Source organism: Lampris incognitus, chromosome 21, assembly GCF_029633865.1.
Source record: "Lampris incognitus isolate fLamInc1 chromosome 21, fLamInc1.hap2, whole genome shotgun sequence".
NCBI classification, from domain to species: domain Eukaryota; kingdom Metazoa; phylum Chordata; class Actinopteri; order Lampriformes; family Lampridae; genus Lampris; species Lampris incognitus.
In genome coordinates, this window is record NC_079231.1 from 8,855,487 (window position 1) to 8,879,526 (window position 24,040).

General features: G+C 47.2%; 3 non-coding genes across 3 annotated transcripts; all 3 read right to left on the reverse strand.

Moving 5' to 3' along the window:
• Nucleotides 1–14,885: 14,885 nt before the first annotated feature.
• trnag-gcc (transfer RNA glycine (anticodon GCC)) lies at nucleotides 14,886–14,956 on the reverse strand. The gene has a single exon. It is a non-coding gene; the product is annotated as a tRNA-Gly (tRNA).
• A 3,656-nt stretch (nucleotides 14,957–18,612) lies between these two features.
• On the reverse strand, nucleotides 18,613–18,683 carry trnag-gcc (transfer RNA glycine (anticodon GCC)). Its single transcript has one exon. It is a non-coding gene; the product is annotated as a tRNA-Gly (tRNA).
• A 101-nt stretch (nucleotides 18,684–18,784) lies between these two features.
• Nucleotides 18,785–18,855, reverse strand: trnag-gcc (transfer RNA glycine (anticodon GCC)). Its single transcript has one exon. It is a non-coding gene; the product is annotated as a tRNA-Gly (tRNA).
• Between the last annotated feature and the right edge of the window lie 5,185 nt (nucleotides 18,856–24,040).

Genomic DNA, 24,040 nt, shown 5'->3' on the forward strand with positions numbered 1-24,040 from the left:
CCCGACTCAAGAACCCGAAATGGGCCATCGTATGGGGGTTGGAGGGGCAAGCGGTGAGCAACATGGCGTACAAAAACAAAACGAGCCGACATGAACTCCGCAGGCACGAACGACCGCGGAAAACAGTGGTGAACGGGGCCTGGAACCCGAGTGCTGTCGGACAAAAAAGGATAAACGGCCGGATGGGGTCGAGGAGCGGAACTCCCAGGCAAAAATTCCCCAGGGACGCGGAGCGGGTGACCGAGCACCAGCTCAGCGGGTGACGCGTCGAGGTTCTCCTTTGGAGCCGAACGCAACCCGAGCATAACCCAAGGTAAACGATCCACCCAGTTACCATCCGAGAGCGCAGCGCTGCCATGAGCGACCGTTGAAAATGTTCACACAACCCGTTAGCCTGAGGGTAGTACGTGGTAGTGCGGTGTACCTGCACACCCAAGGATCGCGCAAGTGCCGACCAGAGCTCTGACACGAACTGGGGGCCCCTGTCTGAGGTGATATCTGACGGAGTGCCGAAACTGGCGACCCAGGAGGAAAGAAACGCGCGTGCAACGTCCGAGGATGTTGTGGAGGACAGAGGGACAGCCTCTGGCCACCTGGTGGTCCGATCTACCATTGTGAGCAGGTGCGTAAAACCATGTCAAGAAGGTAGAGGGCCCACCAGGTCCACATGCACGTGGTCGAAACGTCTGGCCGGGATCGGAAACGGTTTGAGGGGCGACTTAGTGTGCTGGTGGACCTTAGCGCGCTGGCACGCCACACATGCAGCCGCCCACCCCTTGACGTCCTTGCGAAGGCCAGGCCAGATGAACTTGGAACCGACCAACTTCACCGACGCCCGAACTCCAGGGTACGAGAGGGAGAGAATCGATTTGAAAACTCGATGGCGCCAGACCACTGGAACAATGGGGCGGGGACATCGCAGAGGAGGGCGGGACTGCCTTCCTGCATCACATCATCCTCTATCTTGAGGCCGGTACGCGTTGACCTAAGGGCAAGGACGTCCGGGTCGCTGGGCTGGTCGGCAGCCATAGCGGAGAAATCAACACCGAGGTGCACAGGACACACAAGCACACGCGACAGACAATCAGCAACAGGGTTGGACTTCCTGGCCACATGCTGAATGTCCGTTGTGAACTCGGAGATGGCCGCCAGGTGGCGGTGCTGACGAGCAGACTACGGCTCAGTCACCTTGGACATGGCGAAAGCCAGCGGTTTATGATCCACGTAAGCCGTGAATGAGCGACCCTTCAGCAGGAAGCGGAAATGACGGGTTGCAAGGTGCAGTGCGAGCAACTCCCGGTCAAAAATGCTGTACTTGCGCTCGCTATCTCGCACTTTGCGGCTAAAAAATGCGAGTGGCTGCCACGCATTCGCCACACGCTGTTTAATCACAGCCCCCACGGCTATGTCAGACACATCGGTTGTTAAAGCTATGGACGCCGTGGGTGTGGGATGGGCGAGGAGGGCAGCGTTAGCCAGGACGCACTTTGCTCCGTCAAAGGCCTGGACTCGTTCGGGAGTCCAGTCGACAGGATCGTTAGCCTTCTTAAGCCGCAGGGCTTCGTGAAGTGGCTGAAGGAGGTGGGCAGCGTGAGGGAGGAAACGGTTATAGAAATTCACCATGCCCAAGAATTCCTGCAATGCCTTAACAGAGACTGGGCGGGGAAATTCCGCCACCGCTTGCACCTTAGAAGGCAATGGGACCGCGCCTTGTGGCGAAATGCTGTGACCCAAGAAGTCAATCACCGGCAGTCCAAACTGACACTTGGCCGGGTTGACTATCAGGCCGTGTTCATCCAGACGACGGAAAACCTGTTTCAGGTGCTCTTCAGCTGACTGACTGGCCACTAATATGTTGTCGAGATAAACGACCACGAAAGCAAGGTCACGCAACACCGAGTCCATCAGCCTCTGAAAGGTTTGCGCTGCCCCTTTCAAGCCAAAAGGCATGCGCATGAACTCAAAAAGCCCAAATGGGGTGATCGCTGCGGTCTTGGGCACGTCCTCTGCGCGCACGGGAACCTGATGACGGCCGCGCACCAGGTCCACCATAGAGAAAATAGTGGTACCTGCCAGGCGTATGGAAAAGTCCTGTATGTGTGGGATGGGATAGCGGTCATTGGCGGTGACGTTGTTCAGGCAGCAAAAGTCACCGCAAGGCCGCCACAACCCATCCACCTTGGGCACCATGTGAAGGGGCGAGGCCCACGGGCTGTTGGAATGCCTCACTATACCCAGACGCTCCATGATGGTGAACTCCTCCTTAGCTGTAGCCAACTTTATTGCGTTGAGGCGCCGCACGCGTGCAAAAAAGGCAGGTGTAGTCAAAATCCGCCAGCAAACGCTGAAAAACATCCCCTAATGCTAAAAAGTTAGCGTGTGTTAACGGCCCGGCTCCCCCTGTCTCGCACGGAAAAGTGGCGAAAGACACAGCGTCAATTAAACTAGCACACAGAAAATCTGTGCCGATAATAGGAACAGTAATGGAGGAGACTACAAAATCCCACTCGAAATGGCGCCCGTGGAAACAAACAATCACCAACCTTGTGCCAAACGTCGCAATGGACGAACCGTTAGCTTCACTCAACTGTGGGCCGCCGCCTTCAGCTGACATGTCTGTGCTAGCTGGAGGGAGTAGGCTCTTTTGCGAGCCGGAGTCCACCAGAAACCGTCTTCCTGACATTGAGTCCTTAATGAAGAGCAGCTCACTACGTCCGCCAGCGCCCACAGCTGCTACTGAGCGCTGGCCCTGGAGTTTCCCGGCGCCTCAAACGTGCACGGAGGGACGCAGCGCCTAGCCTTGCTGCCGAACCGCTGGTGGAAAGAACAGAGGCCGCTCCCGCGCCGTCTCCGGGCAGTCACTCCAGCCACCACTGCCGGGTCCGTGTCCTCCGACGCCGGCTGCAGAGGCTTCGATGCCACACTCTGCACAGAGAACCGTCTGGTAGCCAGCAGGACCCGATCGGCCTCCTCAGCCAAACCTCGGCAGTCACCAGCAGCCAGACACGGGGCGTTAGCCAAAGCCGCGCGCACAGGAGACGGGGGCTGGCGCAGGAAAACGTGCGGGAAAAGGAACCCACCTTCGTCCGAGCCTAGCAGCGACAGCATATTGTCCATGAGATCCACAGCCGTCCTGTCGCCCAAACCGGATAGGGAAAGGATTCTATCTGCCCTCACTGCAGCAGATAGGCTGTATCTCCGGAGCAGAAGATGTTTGAGGGCGACACATTTACCGTGTTGCGGGGGGGTGGGGGCGCGCAACAGCTGCATGGCACGGCGTGTGGACTGCTGGTCCAGCGCAGCGACGACCAAATAGTATCCGGAGTCGTCCGCGGAGATTCCACGGAGGTGGAACAGCGCCTCAACATGCTGGAACCACAAAGCCAGGTCGCTCTGCCAGAACTCTGGGAGCTTCACAGGCGCCGCGAGAACGGCCGGCTGTGAGAGTTGGGGCGGAGTGGCCGAAGTGGATTCACACTCTTGTTCTGCTCCAAACATATCACGTCGGGGTCACCAATGTGGCAGGATGAGGAAAAACACAGGAGACGATGGCGAGTTTGAACTTTATTCCTCAGCTCCAAAAACCAAACTGAAACAGGGACAACCTTGCACCAGAGAGCCCGGGAACGTAAACCACGCCCCCAGCTCACAGCCCTGCTGGGTGAGAGGCATAGCACCTAGTGTCCTCCACGGTATAGTTGCACGGTATAGTTGCACTTGGCCAATTACCCCACTCTTCCGAGCCGTCCCAGTTGCTGCTCCACCCACTCTGCTGATCCAGGGAGTGCTGCAGACTACCACATGCTTCCTCCGATACATGTGGCGTCGCCAGCCGCTTCTTTTCACCTGACAGTGAGAAATTTCACCAGGGGGATGTAGCACCTAGTAGGATCACGCTATTCCCCCCAGTCCCCCCCCCCCCCGAACAGGTGCCCCAACCGACCAGAGGAGGCGCTAGTGCAACGACCAGGACACATACCCACATCCAGTTTCCCACCCGCAGACACGGCCAATTGTGTCGGTAGGGATGCCTGACCAAGCTGGAGGTAACACGGGGATTCGAACCGGTGATCCCTGTGTTGGTAGGCAATGGAATGGACTGCCACGCTACCCAGACGCTCTTGGCAAAATATTATTGTCCAGATTAAGGTTTGAAGTATGGAGTTTTTCAGAACACACACATACACACAAGCTTTAGCCACATAGCATTGTCATGTTGTGATGTGTATTGATTTTTCTTGATGTGCAGTTGTATTAGACAAGGGGTTTGGTGCTCAGCCTGTTTGTTGGATCATTTTTCTAGTTGAGTTTGACTTGACTTGTTAGAACTAGATATGTTTCTTTCGTGATGTTCACCCATAGCGATCCCGTCCCTTAAAGTCGAGGTCCCCTATGAGACCTTGACTTTAATAAGATTGCATTGCATAGGCCAGTGGGTCCCTGGACCCCCAAACTGCTGTTTTCCTGTCCTGCCAGGGAGTTAATTACGTTCTCCTGCTGTGGGTGGCACAGTGGTTAGCACTGTTCCCTCACAGTAAGAAGGTCCTGGTTTCAAACCCCAGGCCGTCCCAGGTCCTTTCTGTGTGGAGTTTGCATGTTCTCCCTGCATCTGCGTGGGTTTCCTCCAGGTGCTTCAGTTTCCTCCCGCCATCAAAAAGACATGCATATTAGGGTTAATACTCCTGCCTGTGCTCTTTAGCAAGGCAATGGAAAGAAGAACTGGAGTTGGTCCCCGGGCACTGCACGTAGCAGTGGGCAGCCGCTGCAGCGTTAAATGCAGAGGATGAATTTTGTTGTATGCTTGCTTACTTACAGTGACAAATAGTGACTTTCTATGGCCTGATTAGATTGCAGAATGTCTGCCAGGATAGAAAACCACCAGCACTGTGTGTGTGTGTGTGGGGGGGGGGGGGCACCGGCATTAAGACCTGCAGACATATCAGATACTCTCATCCGCAGCAACCAAGTTGAGGAAATCTACAAAGTTTAACAGTTCAGTCGATTCCCGTTTTAACATTTTCTCAAAAAAATGACTGAGGCATAAAGTTTCTTTCTGTGTTTCACATACAGCAAATTTGTCCCCCTCCTAGAGTGTCGCCTACAGTAATGATTTAGTATTATATGGCATCTTAGTCACCTGGAGGAAATAAAATGAAATAATCCTGCCAATACCAAGTCAACTTGGTAAAATCTGGTACGATGTCTGTTAATTCACCCGGAGGAGAGGAGCGGAGCGCAGTCAGACACTCTCAGGGAGTGTTTCACATTAAAAATCCTTTTGAGCCGATGTAACTGGAAAAAAGAAGAAGAAGAAGAAACCATGTTTTAATAATGCACATCATGAGACTGCACAGAGCAATATACATTTTTAATTACTAAAGTGACTAATATCTAGGTTTGGCTTTGAGGTTTTTTTGTCCCATAAAATATGCATCTATTTTTCCCCTGCAGCTGTGTATCCCTGTGGAAAATACACCTGAGCCTCACCGAGCTGAACTTAACGCTTTTAGCGAAAAGAATTAACAATCCGCCGACACCATTTGTTATGTGAGTGGGTGAAAATAGGTGAACATAGAGTTTAAGGACAGGGAAAAAGTGATGCATGCACATGTAACCAACAGTTAGGAAGATGTGCAGAAACTAAACTTATGATCTCGTCATCAATAGAGAATTCTTTGTACATGAGATGTTCATTTAGTAGGATACCTCACAGTCCTTGATGCTGAAAATAGGGTCATGTTTGTCAGTCTTAACAAGTCGTTTTGTTTTATGTTGGTCAGCATAATCATGTTTTGGTTGGACCGCGTGATGGGCAACAGCCAACCCAGAATCTGTTTTTTACTTATCGGGTAGTAAATGCTGATGTCAGATCCTTTCACCTTTGCACACGGTGTCATGAAATAAGATGAGTCGAGCTGAAACAAGGGAAATTATCTCATCCTCTATGACAGTCTTCTTTACTTGTCTTGAGCAAACAACATACTCAGTTCAAGATATGACTCAAGACTTTATTATATAAGACATATGATAACAATATTGTAGTATTGTTTGCCTCAAATGTACTGTGAACTTACTTTCCGCTTCCGGTGTGGGAAGATGGCGGCACAAATTCACGTTTGCAGCAGCCTCAACCAGTACCGGTGTTGGAAGATGGTGGTGGGAATTCATGATTACGGTGGCTTCACCCAGTATCGTTCATGCAGTGTCTTTGTCCATATCTGTTTCTGAGTTTGTCTGAGTTTGATGGCTGGGAGGGCTGGCACTGGATCAGCTGGGTGAGCTTGATCTGCTACGTCCTGTGGGCCCAGGGACCACAGCCCCTGCCTGGAGCTGCATTCGAAGAGGAAACACCGAGGGCGGTCTGACAGGACGCGGAAGCGGGGCAGGCTAAGCTAACTGCTAGCGCATGCAAACCGTTAGTTCCGACAGTCATCCTGGCTGGCGTTCTTTCCCTTGGACAGATTGTTTAGTTTGGACATATGTGTTAGTTTGGATATGTATTAGTTTGGATATGTTTGTTCTTGTCATTTTTGGATATGTGTTTGTGTCTTTGTGTTTCACTGCTTTGGGCTGGGGGAAACGATATTTCGTTTCATTTCATGTATGCAAATGACAGATTTCATTGTGATAATGCAGTTTTCTGTTTAAGATGCTGCAGGTGACAGGCATAAACCCATGCTGGCTCACTTTCTGGATAAACTTGAAATGAAACAGAGTACTTTTAGACAACTTAGGGTGGTGAAAAAGGACATTTATATGGAATGTAAATTTATAAAGTTGTCTTACACAATTTCACGTTTGTCTGCAGTAAGAGAGAGTCATTGCTTTTAGATGGAGAGCATAATTTGGATTATTAATGGCACCGCCTCAAACACACAGTTAAAGGCTTTGAGAGGAAACACACACACACACACACAGAGGCATTATTTTTCTCTTACCAAGACAACCGGAGCCCTCCTGACACCAACCTTGTCTCCTGAGTGTGCTGATGAGCGTGGATCCAGCCTTACCTTAGCGTTCCCTCATAAATTAAAGTTAAATGAGCAAGACTTGAGGAGAGCTGAAGAAAAACTAGTTGCGGTCTTTAAGTGTAAAAGTAAAGTCATTAATCAATCATGTGCCTTGTCACTCCACCCACTCCAACACTTAAAGAAAAAAAAAGACTCAATGTCCAAGGGAGCTGGCTGCTAACTGCAGTTTTCACATCTAAAAACTCCCATTCCAAGCAACATTTTACAAAGATCTGTGCCTAACTCCTGCAAGCCCAGAAGGGAGAGGCAACCTACCTAATTTGAGCGATTTTTGATAACGTATTCCATTTCACATAGCTCACAGTTTTAATTTTGATGTTTTATGCCGTTTCAGTCCGCTTAGCTCCCCTTTCTTGCGCACAATCTCGGAGCATTACCGCAAGCTACTTTTTTTTCTTTTCTTTTTTTTTTTGAGAAAGAAACTTACACTTGAAACCTTCTCGCTCTGGCACAGTTGATTCACAGTGGGTGAATCCAATGAAGCATTGGTCCCAGCCAGAACCAAGGCGGAGATTCATTTCCACACAGGCTCCACAAAGCGAGTCAATCGACGTTGCTCTTGGGGTGGCGGTGGGGTGTTTACTGCAGTTTTTCCAAAGTTCAGTTGGCTCAATATGATGTCAGTTAAAGGTGACAAAGACTCAAATACTTCCATATGCATCGACCATACTTAAAAACCATAGTCCCAAACCATGCGGCTCCACTCCCAAACCACAGGCTTTGGGAGTGGAGCTGTTTGCCGTCTGCCAACAAATGCGCCAAGTGTCCAAATGTTCCATAAGGTGTGTGTGTTTTTTTCCCCCTCTTTTTTTTTCATTTGGCCTGATAAACACAAGAGATTTTTAGTTGCCTTGGTAGACCAAGAATGGGAAATTTTGTTCGACTTTTTTTTCACCCATTTAGAGGATGGCCGTGTTTTTTTTCTCCACCCCACCCCCCCAACCTCTGTGATGTGTAAGGCTACGGTCACACATGCGTGAAATAAACACTGACGAATATTTGCCTCCCATTCATTTCCATTCTATGCAAGCAAAGGGGCGAATAAAACATTTGCTTCTGATGGTGAATGAAATGTGCATCTTTGCTTCACATGGAGTTCAACTTTCGTGAACTTTGACCGGTGAATTTGCAGCCTCAACCAATACCAAAGGAGTGGTGTGGTTGACCCCACTTGGCTGTAATTGGCTGTATATTTCTTAGTGAGCCAGGATGGAGGAGACTTTGATTGTTCCAGCCGGTATTGTACAACATTGCCTGTGAAAACTACAAACTGCCCCATAAGAGAGATGCTGCCTGGCTGGCTGGCAGTGAGTCAGGAGACAAGCATTAAACATAAATGGAAAATTTATTAATAACATCAGTTCATATTTCACAGCTTTGTTAGCTAATTAAACTTAGCTAAGCTAGCTAACAAATATAACTTTTACACCAATGTTCTTTCGTATTTGTCCATGAAACTATGATAACATGTACAAATTAAGTGAAAACATTTATTTATCTTTCTCTGGACTTCAGTGTACATTTTGATCGACAACAACAACTACTAAACAGACTAAAAACCAGCAAACTGATTTCCGTGTGCATCACATCCCTGCACTGTCCACATTCAGCACAACAAGGTACAAATTTCACCTCAGCAGGCAATGGTCATTCGCCTGCATTCGTGTATGTTTGACCATGGCCTTATTGCTTTTTCTCGCTCTTTTTTTAGAGGGGTGTTGTTGAGTGTGTGTTGGGCAAAGGAGAAGGGGAAGGCATATCCAGAGGCAGCGAGAGTAGGAGTGTGGAGGTGAGAGTCGGACCTTTGAATTTTGGCACTATGACTGGTAAAGGGAGCGAGCTGGCTGATATGATTGAGAGAAGGAAGGTAGGTACACTGTGTGTGCAAGAGACCAGGTGGAAGAGGAGTGGGGCCAGGAGCATCGTCTGTGAGTTCAAATTCTTACCATGATGCGGATGGGAAGAGAAATGGGGTGGGAGTAATTCTGAAGGAAGAGTATGTCAAGAGTGTGTTGGAGGTGAGAAACAGTGTCGGACAGAGTGATGACTGTGAAGTTGGAAATCGAAGGTTTGATGATGTTAACAGCGTATACGCCCCGCAAGTTGGGTGTGAGATGGAAGAGAGCATTCTGGAGTGATATGGATGAAGTGGTGGAGAGTGTAACCAAAGAGGAGAGAGTAGTGATTGGAGCAGACTTCAATGGCATGTTGGTGAAGGGAACAGAGGTGATGAAGTGGTGATGGATAGGTATGGTGTGAAGGAGAGGAACGTGGAAAGACAGGTTGTGGCGGATTTTGCAAAAAGGATGATATTAGCTGTGGTGAATACATATTTCAAGAAGAGGGAGGAACACAGGGTGACGTACAAGAGTGGAGGATGGTGCACACAGGTGGACTATATCCTATGCAGGAGGCGTGATCTGAAAGGGACTGGAGACTACGAGGTGGTGACGGGGGAGAGCGTAGCGAGGCAGCATCGGATATGGTGGTCTGTAGGATGACTTTGGAGACCAAGAAGAGGAAGCGAGTGAAGGCAGAACCAAGGATCAAATGCTGGAAGTTGAAGAAGGAAGACTGTTGTGTGTTCAGGGAGGAGTTAAGACGGGCACTGGGTGGTAGTGAAGAGTTGCTGGATGGCTGGACAACTACTGCAGAATTAGTGAGGGAGACAGCTAGGAAGGTACTTGGTGTGTCATCTGGACAGAGAAAGGAAGACAAGGAGACTTGGCGGTGGAATGAGGAAGTACAAGAAAATATACAGAGGAAGAGGTTGGCAAAAGAGAAGTGGGATAGTCAGAGAGATGGAGAAAGTAAACAGGAGTACAAGGAGATGCAGTAAAAAGCAAAGAGAGACGTGGTGACAGCAAAGGCGTGTGGTGAGTTGTATGAGAGATTAGACACTAAGGAAGGAGAAAAAGAGTTGTACCGATTGTCTACACAGAGGGACTGAGCTGGGCAAGGATGTGCAGCAGGTTAGGGCGATGAAGGATATAGATAGAAAGGTGCTGACAAGAGAGGAGAGTGTGCTGAGAAGGTGGAAGGAGTACTTTGAGGGGCTGATGAATGACGAAAATCAGAGAGAGAGAGAAAGTTGGAGGATGTGGGCACAGTGAATCAGGAAGTGCTATGGATTAGCAAGGAGGAGGTGAGGGCAGCTATGAAGAGGATGAAGAGTGGAAAGGCAGTGGTCCAGATGACATACCTGTGGAGGCATGGAGATGTTTAGGAGAGATGGCAGTGGAGTTTTTAACTAGATTGTTTAACACAATCTTGGAAAGTGAGAGGATGCCTGAGGAGTGGAGAAGAAGCATACTGGTACCGATTTTCAAGAACAAGCGCGATGTGCAGAACTGTAGCAACTACAGAGGTATAAAGTTGATCAGCCACAGCATGAAGATATGGAAAGAGTAATAGAAGCTAGGTTAAGAGGAGAGGTGATGATTAGTGAGCAGCAGCGTGGTTTCATGCCACGAAAAGAGCACCACAGATGCGATGTTTTTCTTTGAGAATGTTGATTGAGAAGTATAGAGAAGGTCAGAAGGAGTTACGGATTTAGAGAAGGCATATGACGAAGTCAAGAATGGCAAAGATGTAGGAGTGGTGCAGGATATGTATGAGGGAAGTGTGACAGTGGTGAGGTGTGCAGTAGCAGTGACAAAAGGGTTCAAGGTGGAGGTCGGATTACATCAAGGATCGGCTCTTAGACCTTTCTTGTTTGCAATGGTGTTTGACAGACGAGATCAGGCAGGAGTCTCCGTGGACTATGTTGTTTGCAGATGACATTGTGTTCCACAGTGAGAGTACGGTGCAGGTTGAGGAGAGCCTGGAGAGGTGGAGGTATGCACTGGAGAGAAGAGTAGTGAAAGTCAGTAGGAGCAATACGGAATACATATGTGTGAATGAGAGGGAGGACAGCAGAATGGTGAGGATGCAAGGAGTAGAGGTGACAAAGGTGGATGAGTTTAAATACTTGGGGTCAACTGTTCAAAGCAAAAGGAGTGTGGAGGGGAGGTGAATAATAGAGTGCAGGCAGGGTGGAGTGGGTGGAGAAGAGTGTCAGGAGGGATTTGCAACAGAAGAGTACCAGCAAGAGTTAAAGGGGCGGTTTACAAGATGGTTGTGAGACCAGCTATGTTATATGGTTTGGAGACAGTGGCACTGATGAAAAGACAGGAGGTGGAGGTGGCAGAGTTGAAGATGATAAGATTTTTGTGGGTAGTGAAGAGTACGGACAGGATTAGGAATGATTATGTTAGAAGGACAGCTCAGGTTGGACGGTTAGGAGACAAAGCAAGAGAGGCAAGATTGAGATGGTTTGGACATGTGTGGAGGAGAGATGCTGGGTATATTGGGAGAAGGATGCTGAAGATGAAACTTTCAGGAAAGCGGAAAAGAGGAAGGCCAAAGAGGAGGTTTATGGATGTGGTGAGAGAGGACTATGGAGGTGGTTGGCGTCACAGAGGACGATGCAGAGGACGAAGAGATGGAAACGGATTATCTGCTGTGGTGACCCCTAACAGGAACAGCCAAAAGTAGTAGTAGATTGTTGAGTTAAAGAAAAATCTCCCCTGACATTGTTGTTAATTTACCAATTTCACTAATTGGATTTCATCATCTTCCGAATCCATCTAATCTAATGGTTTGCCGACATTTGATCCAAAATTAGGTGACATCCGCTGTTACAAAATGATTGAAAGCACAAATATAAATGGTATTATGGTCCCTTTTTCATGCCCCCCCCTTTTAAAGGAGCATACATAAGGGTGGCGTCCAGGTGGCATGGTGGTATATTCCGTTGCCTGCCAACATGGGGATCGCCGGTTCAAATCCCCGTGTTACCTTCGACTTGGTCGGGCGTCCATACGGACACAATTGGCCATGTCTGCGGGTGGGAAGCTGTGTCCTGATCGCTACACTAGCGCCTCCTCTGGCACCCAAAATTAGCTGTATTTTTTCATCCTACTTTTTCATTTCTCTCCTTGGCACTTCTCTGCCGTTTCATTTTAGTGACACAGGGATATTTGTTCCATCTGTTATATTGGCACTGTGGCTCTGACCTTTGACCTCGTTATTGAGTTGCTTGTATAGCAGTCAGCTTCAAAATTTTAAGCTTTTCTTCTGCTGCACACGTTTTAAATAAGAAGTTTTGCGGTGCATAAAAACAAGCTGTGCAAGTGACTTCATGTTGGGTCATAATTCATGGTTATTTATTTAGTGTGCTGGCAGGTAACTTTCATGTCTTCATTTCAGTCATGTTAATGTGACAGAATAAGTCTCTAAAAAAGAAGTTACCAGACAGATGCCCGTTTCAAATAAATATCTTCAAACAAGTGACATGGTGCTGAAAGAATGGTTATATTTAATAAAGTGAGTAAATATATCTTTAATTGGTTTAAGAAAATTTGGAAGAAAACATATTCACGCACAAGCAAGTCTGTCTTAATATTTTTAGATTTTTTTTTTACTCATCATTTAGATGCAGCAGCATGTCCTCCGTTGACGTACAGATGATTTACAGCGGAGGAGAGAGACGGGGATCTGGCTGCTTTGTGTGTAGCTTTTCCAACAGGAAATGGCTTTCAGGGAAACCAAACCGGAGACGATGAATTCGGCATTTCCTCTTGGCTACTCTCGACCCTTCTTCCACTACTGGGGTTATTGCTAATAAAACTAGCCCCCATAGTAGTAAAATAAGTATTTATTAAAATCAGAATGATACTAGAAGACTCAAAATCTGTTTATAATCAGCCAAGTAAGTTTTCAAGTGCGAAGGGTTTGGCTTTGTGGTTGTTGCTCAACGAAAACACGACAAAAAAAGAAAACGTGGGGTGTAACAGAAGATTATAAAGATGGAAACTAGTGCGAAGGGAATAGAAATCAGGGAGCAGCGGTAACTCTCGTAATGCATCTTAAAAGTAAATAAAAGAAAAGTAATAAAGTAAAATACTTAAAAAAAATTCTAAAAATAATTAAATTAAATTAGTGTTAAATAAAGTAATAAAACGTAGATAACATTTCAGTAAATGAAAGCCATAATGTCGCAAGTTGGTGCTATCAAAATGTGAAATTAGGTTTATTTGTATACAGTTGACCACCAGTCTAGTCCAAGTGACAGAAATGTAGTGATATGGAGTCGCTATCGTCATTTGTACATTTATGCTGGCTGTAAATACAAGTCCAGTCACAATGCAAGGTGTGCGTTTTGCCAGTTCTGTGTGTTTTGGGTCTCATTGTGTTGTTTTTCTCAGTACTTAAGTGGACATTGGCCAAATGATGTTTTTAGGCGACTGTGATTTAAAGTGAAGTTCAAGTGGAAGGTGTCAGCTTTGCTGATCTCGTTGTATATATTTGCCGACACACAAATACACCCTATTGACTGGAAGTAATCAGTGTACACCGATATTTTCATCCAGAATAATTTTTTTTTATTTGTTTCTGCCTTTTTCTCCTCATTTGTATCCGGCCAATTACCCCACTCTTCCAAACCGTCCCGGTCACTGCTCCATCCCCTCTGCCAACCCGGGGAGGGCTGCAGACTACCACATGCCTCCTCCGATACACGTGGAGTCGCCAGCTGCTTCTTTTCACCTGACAGTGAGGAGTTTCACCAGGGTGACATAGTGCGTGGGAGGATCACGCTATTCCCCCCTCCCCCCTGAACAGGCGCTCCGACTGACCAGAGGAGGCGCTAGTGTAGCGATCAGGACACAGCTTCCCACCCGCAGACATGGCCAATTGTGTCCGTATGGACGCCCGACCAAGTCGAAGGTAACACGGGGATTTGAACCGGCGATCCCCATGTTGGCAGGCAACGGAATATACCACCATGCCACCTGGACGCCACCCTGAGTCACGCTTTCCCTAATACCCGAGTATACACAGATTACTTATTATTCTAAGGTCTGTATCGTACAAACAGCATCTGATTCAGTGGATCCCTCTCTTTTTCTAAAAAGCAAAAAGACATGCAGCGATAAGTCTTTGGATCGGGCCTAAGATAAATTTTATATTCACTTCTAATTTGACTTAAGGTGGATATAGATAACCGGATAATACACACAAGTGCATTTAAATGTGATTTGTTATTTCTAAAGTCTGAGTATTGCCTTCATAGTTCATGATTACGTTCGTTGTGTTCAGGTAAATAAACCCATAGAGTATGAGCTGGGGTTTTTGTTTTTGGGAGAGTGATTTATTTAATTAGCCATCCATCCAGCCATTATCCAAGCCGCTTATTCGAATTCGAGTTGCGGGCATACTGGAGCCTATCCCAACATCCCCATTATTATTATTATTATTAATATCCCATTATCCTCTTATTTATTTATTTATTGTTTGTGGTGGTTCTTGACCTCACAAGCCTTACTGGGCCACTTAACAAACAGAACCCCGTTAAAGTACACATTTGATTATTTTTTTTTGTTGCTTTCCTCAAATCACCTTAAAAAAAAACGGACCCAGCTGTTAAGGAAACAATTTTTTTAAGTTGGGTTGCTGCTGTTGTTTGTTGTTGTTGTTTGTAAAATAGTCTGTCTTGCTCCATAGCAGAAGATAAACACCCAAAAAATTACTGATGGTAAACATAAGAAATGCTGCCATTTGGTGCCATTCTCTGAAGCATTACTATGTTTTAGTCATGTATATTTTTATATCTGTTTGTGCACTTGTCAGTGTAGGTAAATAGGACACAATAAATGACAAATAACAGACTGTAGTCTCTGACTAAATTAATTATCATGCAAACGCATCTCCTCTGCTCTCTCTCTGTTGCTCTTTTTTTGCCCAATTCAATTTATTGTCATTAACAACAATGTGCAAGCACGTGTAAAAACGAAATGAGGGAAAAGGTACTGTTGCATTGGCCGGGAATCGAACCCGGGCCTCCCGCGTGGCAGGCGAGAATTCTACCACTGAACCACCAATGCTCTGTCACTCTATTTTTTCTTTTTAATTTCAGTTTGTCATTAAAAGCAATGCGCAGGCACATAGGTAAAAACGAAATGAGGGAAAAGGTACTGTTGCATTGGCCGGTGTACTGGTCTCAGAGGATCTGAGCAATAACCCAAATACCCAGTCAGCTAAACTCTTCGGCAATCAATCATTTCAGTAGGCATAGTGAAGTTTATGATGTTTGTGTGCAAGAGACCAGGTGGAAGGGGAGTAAGGCCAGGAGTATCGGAGGTGGTTTCAAACTCTTCTACCGTGGTGTGAATGGGAGGAGTAATGGGGTAGGGGTAATTCTGAAGGAAGAGTATGTCAAGAGCATGCTGGAGGTGAAGAGAGTGTCAGACAGAGTGATGAGTATGAAGCTGGAAATTGAAGGTTTATTGCTGAATGTTATCAGCGCATATGCCCCGCAAGTTGGGTGTGAGATGGATGAAAAAGAAGAATTCTGGAGTGAGTTGGACGACATGGTGGAGAGGGTACCCAAGGAGGAGAGAGTGGTGATTGGAGCGGACTTCAATGGACATGTTGGTGAAGGGAACAGAGGTGATGAGGAGGTGATGGGAAGGTATGGAGTCAAGAAGAGAAATGTGGAAGGACAGATGGTGGTCGATTTTGCGAAAAGGATGGAAATGGCTGTGGTGAATACATACGTATTTCAAGAAGAGGGAGGAACACAGGGTGACATACAAGAGTGGAGGAAAGTGCACACAGGTGGACTATATCTTATCTAGAAGGCGCCATCTAAAAGGGATTGGAGACTGCAAGGTGGCGACAGGGGAGAACGTAGCTAGGCAGCATCGGATGGTGGTCTGTAGGATGACTTTGGAGACCAAGAAGAGGAAGCGAGTGAAGACACAGCTGAAGATCCAATGGTGGAAGTTGAAGAAGGAAGACTGTTGTGTGGAGTTCAGGCAGGAGTTAAGACAGGCACTGGGTGGTAGTGAAGAGTTGCCAGATGGCTGGACAACCACTGCAGAAATAGTGAGGGAGACAGCTAGGAAGGTACTTGGTGTGTCATCAGGACAGAGGAAGGAAGACAAGGAGACCTGGTGGTGGAATGAGGAAGTACAGCAAATTATACAGAGGAAAAGGTTGGCGAAGAAGAAGTGGGATAGTAAGAGAGATGAAGAAAGTAGACAGGAGTACAAGGAGATGCAGCGTAAAGCGAAGAGAGAGGTGGCAAAGGAAAAGGCGTATGGTGAGTTGTATGACAGGTTAGACACTAAGGAAGGAGAAAAGGACTTGTACCGATTGGCTAGACAGAGGGACCAAGCTGCAAAGGATGTGCAGCAAGTTAGGGCGATCAAGGATAGAGATGGAAATGTGCTGACAAGCGAGGAGAGTGTGCTAAGAAGGTGGAAGGACAACTTTGAGGGGCTGATGAATGAAGAAAATGAGAGAGAGAGAAGGTTGGATGATGTAGGGATAGTGAATCAGGAAGTTCAGCGGATTAGCAAGGAGGAAGTGAGGGCAGCTATGAAGACGATGAAGAGTGGAAAGGCAGTTGGTCCTGATGACATACCTGTGGAGGCATGGAGATGTTTAGGAGAGATGGCAGTGGAGTTTTTAACTAGATTGTTTAACACAATCTTGGAAAGTGAGAGGATGCCTGAGGAGTGGAGAAGAAGCGTACTGGTACCGATTTTCAAGAACAAGGGCGATGTGCAGAACTGTAACAACTACAGAGGTATAAAGTTGATCAGCCACAGCATGAAGATTTGGGAAAGAGTAATAGAAGCTAGGTTAAGAGGAGAGGTGACGATCAGCGAGCAGCAGTATGGTTTCATGCCACGAAAGAGCACCACAGATGCGATGTTTGCTTTGAGAATGTTGATTGAGAAGTATAGAGAAGGCCAGAAAGAGTTGCATTGTGTCTTTGTAGATTTAGAGAAAGCTTATGACAGAGTGCCGAGAGAGGAGGTGTGGTATTGTATGAGGAAGTCAGGAGTTGCAGAGAAGTATGTAGGAGTGGTGCAGGATACGTATGAGGGAAGTGTGACAATGGTGAGGTGTGCGGTTGGAATGACAGAGGGGTTCAAGGTGGAGGTGGGATTACATCAAGGATCGGCTCTGAGCCCTTTCTTGTTTGCAATGGTGATGGACAGGTTGACGGACAAGATCAGGCAGGAGTCTCCATGGACGATGATGTTCGCGGATGACATTGTGATCTGTAGCGAGAGTAGGGTGCAGGTTGAGGAGAGCCTGGAGAGGTGGAGGTATGCACTGGAGAGAAGAGGAATGAAAGTCAGTAGGAGCAAGACGGAATACCTATGCGTGAATGAGAGAGAGGACAGTGGAATGGTGAGGATGCAAGGAGTGGAGGTGACAAAGGCATTTGAGTTTAAATACTTGGGGTCAACTGTCCAAAGTAACGGGGAGTGCAGTAGAGAGGTGAAAAAGAGAGTGCAGGCAGGTTGGAGTGGGTGGAGAAGAGTGTCAGGAGTGATTTGCGACAGAAGGGTACCAGCAAGAGTTAAAGGGAAGGTTTACAAGATGGTTGTGAGACCAGCTATGTTATATGGTTTGGAGACAGTGGCTCTGACGAAAAGACAGGAGGCGGAGCTGGAGGTGGCAGAGTTGAAGATGCTAAGATTTTCACTGGGAGTAACGAAGAAGGACAGGATTAGGAACGATTATATTAGAGGGACCGCTCAGGTTGGACGGTTTGGAGACAAAGCAAGAGAGGCAAGATTGAGATGGCTTGGACATGTGTGGAGGAGAGATGCTGAGTATATTGGGAGAAGGATGCTGAATATGGAACTGCCAGGGAAGAGGAGAAGAGGAAGGCCAAAGAGGAGGTTTATGGATGTGGTGAGGGAAGACATGCGGGTGGCTGGTGTGACAGAGGAAGACGCAGATGACAGGAAGAAATGGAAACGGATGATCCGCTGTGGTGACCCCTAACGGGAGCAGCCGAAAGTAGTAGTAGTGAAGTTTATGATGTTTACTTGCCAAAAGGTGAAACTGAAATATACAAACACAATATAACACCGTAGTTACAAAATTGAAGGTACTACAAAGTAAGTACACAGTATGAACACATAAGACATATCAAAAATACAAATAAGAGTACCTCAGTGCACGAAATAAGAGCTGTAGACTAGCCAATATACAGAAAGGTATAACATAGCATACGACTAGCAAAAGGGAACATGCTAACACATAGCAAGCTAGCACACACCAACACGGCATAACATACTACAGATGAAACGAAAAATGAATGGGATGGAATTTTGATATGCTGTAGTAAATATAGGCCACATGAACTGAAATACTTACAAACATTACGTGTATCAAGATGTAAGAATCAAGGATGGAGGATAACCTTTTGCGGCACACACAATGCACTGGTAAGACGGTATAACACTTCCTGATTACAATTTGCCGGTTGTGAAGGAAGTACTTCAAAATGAAAGTCCGTCTACAGATTAAAGGTCTCAACTTAAACAATGACTAACAGAGTCCAGAACTGCCAGGAATTGAACCCGTGCCCCCTGAGAATTCAACCACTGAACTACCAATGCTTACACCCACCAATGCGCTCTCTCGCTCTCTCTTTTTTTCAATTCAATTTATTGCTGTTATAAACAATGTGCAGGCACGTGAAAAAACGATTTGAGGGAAAAGATACAGTTGCATTGGCCGGGAATCGAACCCGGGCCTCCCGCGTGGCAGGCGAGAATTCTACCACTGAACCACCAATGCTTACATGCACAAATGCTTGCTCTCTCTTTTTTTTCAGTTCAATATATTGTCATTAAAAACAGTGAGCAGGTACATGTGTAAAACGAAGGAAAAGGTACAGTTGTATTGGCCGGGAATTGAATCTGGACCTCCCGCGTGGCAGGCGAGAATTCTACCACTGAACCACCAATGCTTACACACACTGTGTGTGTGTGTGTCTGTGTGTGTGTGTGTGTGTCTGTGTGTGTGTGTGTGTGTGTGTGTGTGTGTGTGTGTGTGTCTCCCCCCCCCCCCCCCCCGAGGTAATGGTAAGGGCTCCTCTGGCAGGCGAAGCTGGGGTAGATTTGTGGCAGATGGGGCAGTCACAAAACTCCTTGCCTCGGGCGAAATCCATCCTCCAGAACTTTCCACAGGATTCCAGATTTACCTGATCACAGAGATGAGCCGTGTGTGTGTGTTTATATGGACATGTGCATGGTTGTGTGTACTTGTCTTTGTTGAGTGTGTGTGTCTGTGTGTTTGGGGCTGGTGGGTTGGGGGAGACTAAGCTACAAAAATGTGCGGAGGAAGTCAGAGCCTGGCTGCCTGTCATGGCCAACACAGAGCCCATCTGCTTCAAACCTGTGGCGCCCTCATATCCTCCACTCCACCCCAACACACCTCACTCTCCCCAGACCACAGCCCTTCCGCCCCAAAAAAATTAAACACAGCATCAGAGAGAAACCTTATGATGAGTGCATATGTCCCCAGCCTCACATGCCTTCAAATGCAGTCGGACTCAGCACTCTGTAATGTTACACACACAGACTGTACGCACACACACACACACTGAGCCTCATAAGAATGCAGCTGATGTGTCCCATATGTGATGCCACATTGAATTTCCGGTTAAAAGCAGTTTTCCATCCCTTTGGCCTGGATGACACCGTGCCGAGATACTTCTGTTTTCTTTATTCTCTCCCCCCCCCATGTCTCCTAACATGACAGGAGTCATAAAGGTCACAGCTTCAAACACCTCTTGAGTCGAAACTCCCGTCCAGGTAGTCGGGTGACGTCCGGGTCACGCTACATCACCCGAGAAGGGAAGGGCTGCTGAGTACAAGAGTCCTCCGATTCCTGGATGGTCAGGGCTCATGAACTCTGTTTGAAGGTACGACACTTCATAATTGTAATCTTAGCAACCCCTGAAGGTTACTAATTATTATTATTATTATTAGTCATAGTATTATATTAGTAGTATTGGAAGAAAGACAAGACTATGTTGAGGGGGTGTGTGTCTTCAAAGCATTTTATTTTTTAATTTTTTCATACGAGATAGCGGATATCTCCAGTTAAGTTCCCTCCAGTACGCAACGGGGTGGTTTGCAGCTGAGTGTGAAATGGAGAGTCAGCACCTCCAAGTCTGAGGCCATGGTTCTCTACTGGAAAATGGTGTATTGCGACCTGCGGGTTGGGGATGAGTTGTTGCCTCAAGTGGAGGAGTTCATGTATCTCGGGGTCTTGTTCACGAGTGAGGGTAGGATGGAGCGGGAGAATGACAGGCAGATCGGTGCAGCGTCAGCAGTAATGGGGACGTTGTACTGGACCGTTGTGCTGAAGAGGGAGCTGAGCTGGAAGGCAAAGCTCTCAATTTACCAGTCAATCTTTGTTCCAACCCTCACCTATGGTCATGAGCTTTGGGTAGTGACCGAAAGCGTGGCTGAAATTAGTTTCTTCTCTAGTGTGTCTGGGCTCAGCCTTAGAGATAGGTTGAGGAGCTCAGACATCCGGAGGGAGCTCGGAGTACAGCAGTTGGTCCTTGGCGTCGAAAGGAGGTGGTTCGGGCATCTGATTAGGATGCCCCCTGGGTGGCTTCCTTTGGAGGTTTTCTGGACACGTCCAACTGGGAGGAGACCAGGGGGTAGACCCAGATCTTGCTGGACGGACCAAATATCCAATCTGGCCTGGGAACGCCTTGGGATCACCCAAGAGGAGCTGGAGGGCGTTGCTGGGGAGAGGGATGTCTGGAGAGTGCCCTACTTAGCTTACTGCCACCGCGACCCAACTCCGGAGAAGCAGCTGATGATGAGATGAGATAAGATAGCGGATACAAATATCTAACTACATGTTGGGAGAGACAGTGCCCCACCATCCAGTGCTGCACAAGAGTACTTGCTTTGCCGATTGGAGAGTTGAAATTGTTTCCTCTGTGTGTGTGTAAACACGCGGCCTTCCAAGTGAACATACCTGCAGGTTGTGTGTGTAAAATGTTGTTATTGACATGTCTCTTGACAGGTATTCCCATTTAACTTGCTGGGTTTCGTTTACATCGGATTAATCTTGGAGACTGTAGAGAAAGAAACAGTGTTAATTTGGCGAGCATCTCTCTCCCCTCCCACCCCCACCCCATATGATGTAATGAGACACTCACTCTTCCCCATTCTTGTCTTCCTCCTCATCCCACCTGATCTTTCTCACACTTTACTCTGTTCTCTGGTCTCTGTCACTCTCCCTGCTGACATCCATACCTGTTTCTCCGTCACTGCAAAAGCATGGACACATGCGCCTACAAAAAATATTGAAAATCCATACAAGGGGGGAAAATTGGAACGAATTTTTTGCAAAAATTTTTTTTGAAGTCGCAACTCCCGTACGCTCAGTCATCCATGGTGTTGATGAGGTGGCTTTCTCTGGTGACAGACAAGGAAACAGGGGGGGCTCTGGACCTCTAATTGGGGAACAAAGGTGTGTTGTTATGGCTGCCGTCGGAGAGTCCAATTTTTCTTTTTCTCTTTTCCAAGCCTTCCACCTTTTTAGCTCCCGCTCCACTCGGTAATTAACACCTGCTTCCCCAGCGTGGTGCAGTCACTGTGCTGCGCCAACAAGCCTCCAGCGTGTGTGTGCTTGCGTGCGCGCGCGCGTGTGTGTGGGTGTGTGTTTTGGGTGTGGTTGTGTTTGAGCAGGTCTGGTTGTGTGTGTGCAACTATGTGTCTGGCAGAGAAGAAATACACAAGATGGAAAGGTGTGAGTGGGAGTGAGAGAAAAAGTGGACATAGAGCAACAGAGCAGTCATATTGTGATTGATTGATTGATTGAGTGTGTGTGTGTGTGTGTGCGCGTGCATTAAGTGGAGTATAGAGGGGGAGATAAAACAGGGACAGAGTCCACAGCATCATTATTAGCGTTGTTTCTGATTGCCTCGGAAACACACACACATACACACACACACACACACACTTCCCTGCTCCCATTTCAAAAATGTCTCCTTTTCTCTGTAACCTGCGGCTGTGTTCTCTGGCTCTCACTTCTACTATTTATGGTGTGACAGAAGAACAGAGAACTATAAAACTGAATCGAGAGAGAGACGAGACAACGAGAGAGAGAGAGACGGACAGACAGCAAAAGAGAGAGACACAGTGAGAGAGAGAGAGAGAGAGAGAGAGAGAGAGAGAGAGAGAGAGAGAGAGAGAGAGAGAGAGAGAGAGAGAGAGAGAGAGAGAGAGAGAGAGAGAGAGAGAGAGAGAGAGAGAGAGAGAGAGAGACAGACAGACAGACAGACAGCGAGAGAGAGAGACAGAGAGAGAGAGAGAGCAAGAGACAAACAGCGAGAGAGAGAGACAGGATCAAGGTGGTTGAGAGACAAATGTAGAAAGGAAAAAATGTGAATATGAAGGAAGGAAATTGGTAAAAATTAGTTAAAAAAATTAAGTGTGTATATAAGCGATATGATTGGTCGTCTTACCAACTGAACGTGCGTGAGTGTTGGCTGCAGAGGAAGACGGCTGAAGTGATGGGACTGGTGCTTCTCGTTGCCATGGATCAGGTCTTAATGTGTGCCGTTGCTGCACTAGAAGACATTGCCTTGTGTGGAGTGTGTGCATGTCGGCCTCAAGTGTGTATTTTTACGTCTCTATTTGTGTGTAGGCAGTGAAAATGCTCACATGTATGTGCAGTGTGTGCTTGTGTATGTGTTTGCATCTTCACGTACAGTGTGTGTATGTGTGTGTAGATATGTCAGCTATGTGAGGGAAATTTATGGGGTTTTAGGAACTTATAAAAATGTGTATCTTTGTGTGCACAAGTGTTCGTGTGAAATGGTGTGTGATCTAAAATTCCGTGATAGAGCACATGGGATTTGTCCCACTAAAATGTATGTATGTATGTACTTGTTTGTGTGCTCTTGTGTGTGTGTGTGTGTGTGTGTGTGTTGTGTGCCTGTTCACCTGGAGTGGTAGGGTGGCGAGGGGGCATGTTTCTATGGTTATTAATAGATGAAGCAGAGGCTCTCTGGGCCCCTGGGAGCCTGGTTTAACTGTCCTCCTCCACAATTGAGCATACAGCCGTGATTTCGCCCAAGGCATACCTACCCACAGCCACCACCTCATGCGTGCTCCATTTTCACAGATGAAAGCCGGTGAGAGGAGAGTCGAGGGGTGGGAGGCTAGGAGGGAAGCTGCTGTTTGCTTTGTGTGTCAGTTGACATGAGGAAATTGTGCCTTACCGCCGACTGTAACATGTTTTTGGTGATTACAACCTGGAGAGCTGTTACGGGGACCACTCGGCCCCCCCCCCCCGTACAAACATGGAGTTGATCTCCAAATTGCTGTGCATCAAGCGTAAAAAAAGCACACAAGTGAAGGAGAACACAGGTGTCCTCATGTGCTACTTCAAATGTTTCTAAACATACCTTAACTCTTTTAGTCTTGCAAATGTACACACATGCATGCACACACACAGTCTCTTGTACTTTGTGAGGTCCCCTCATTGACTACATTCATTCGCTAGCTCCTGGTAGGGTCACCCAAGGCGGATAAGTCAAGGGGTGGGTCCAGACAAGGCACGATCCAACAAAGACCTCAATGGCGAAACTGGCAGAAGATGTCTCCAGGTCACAATGGCAGTGATGGCGGATGAAGGCTGCAACAGAGGATGGTCCCCAATCATCTTGGTTCTCCATACCATTGGACTCTGGCCAGCCCCTCCCAAGGACCGTGTGGTGGCTGCAGGCGCCTCAGCCACTCCACGTAAAAAGCTGTCACGCGCAGGCGTCCTCCCATTGTGTAGCTCCAGGATTGGCCTCTCCGCCCACCTGAAAATCCAGAGGGACCCAGAAGGAGGACAGTCATACTTGACCCGGAGTGACCACCAATGATGATGACACCTCACGACTTTCATACCACCGTCATGCATATCCTGCACCACTATTATATACTTCTCTTACTCATTCAATACCACACCTCCTCTCTCGGCACCCATGCTTTTCTATGTCAACTCAAGTCCATTTTATTTGTATAGCTCAATATCACAAATTACAAATTTGCCTCAAGGGGTTTTACAACAACACAACATCCTGTCATCCTCTAAATCAAATACACAATGATTCTTCTTCTGACCTTCTC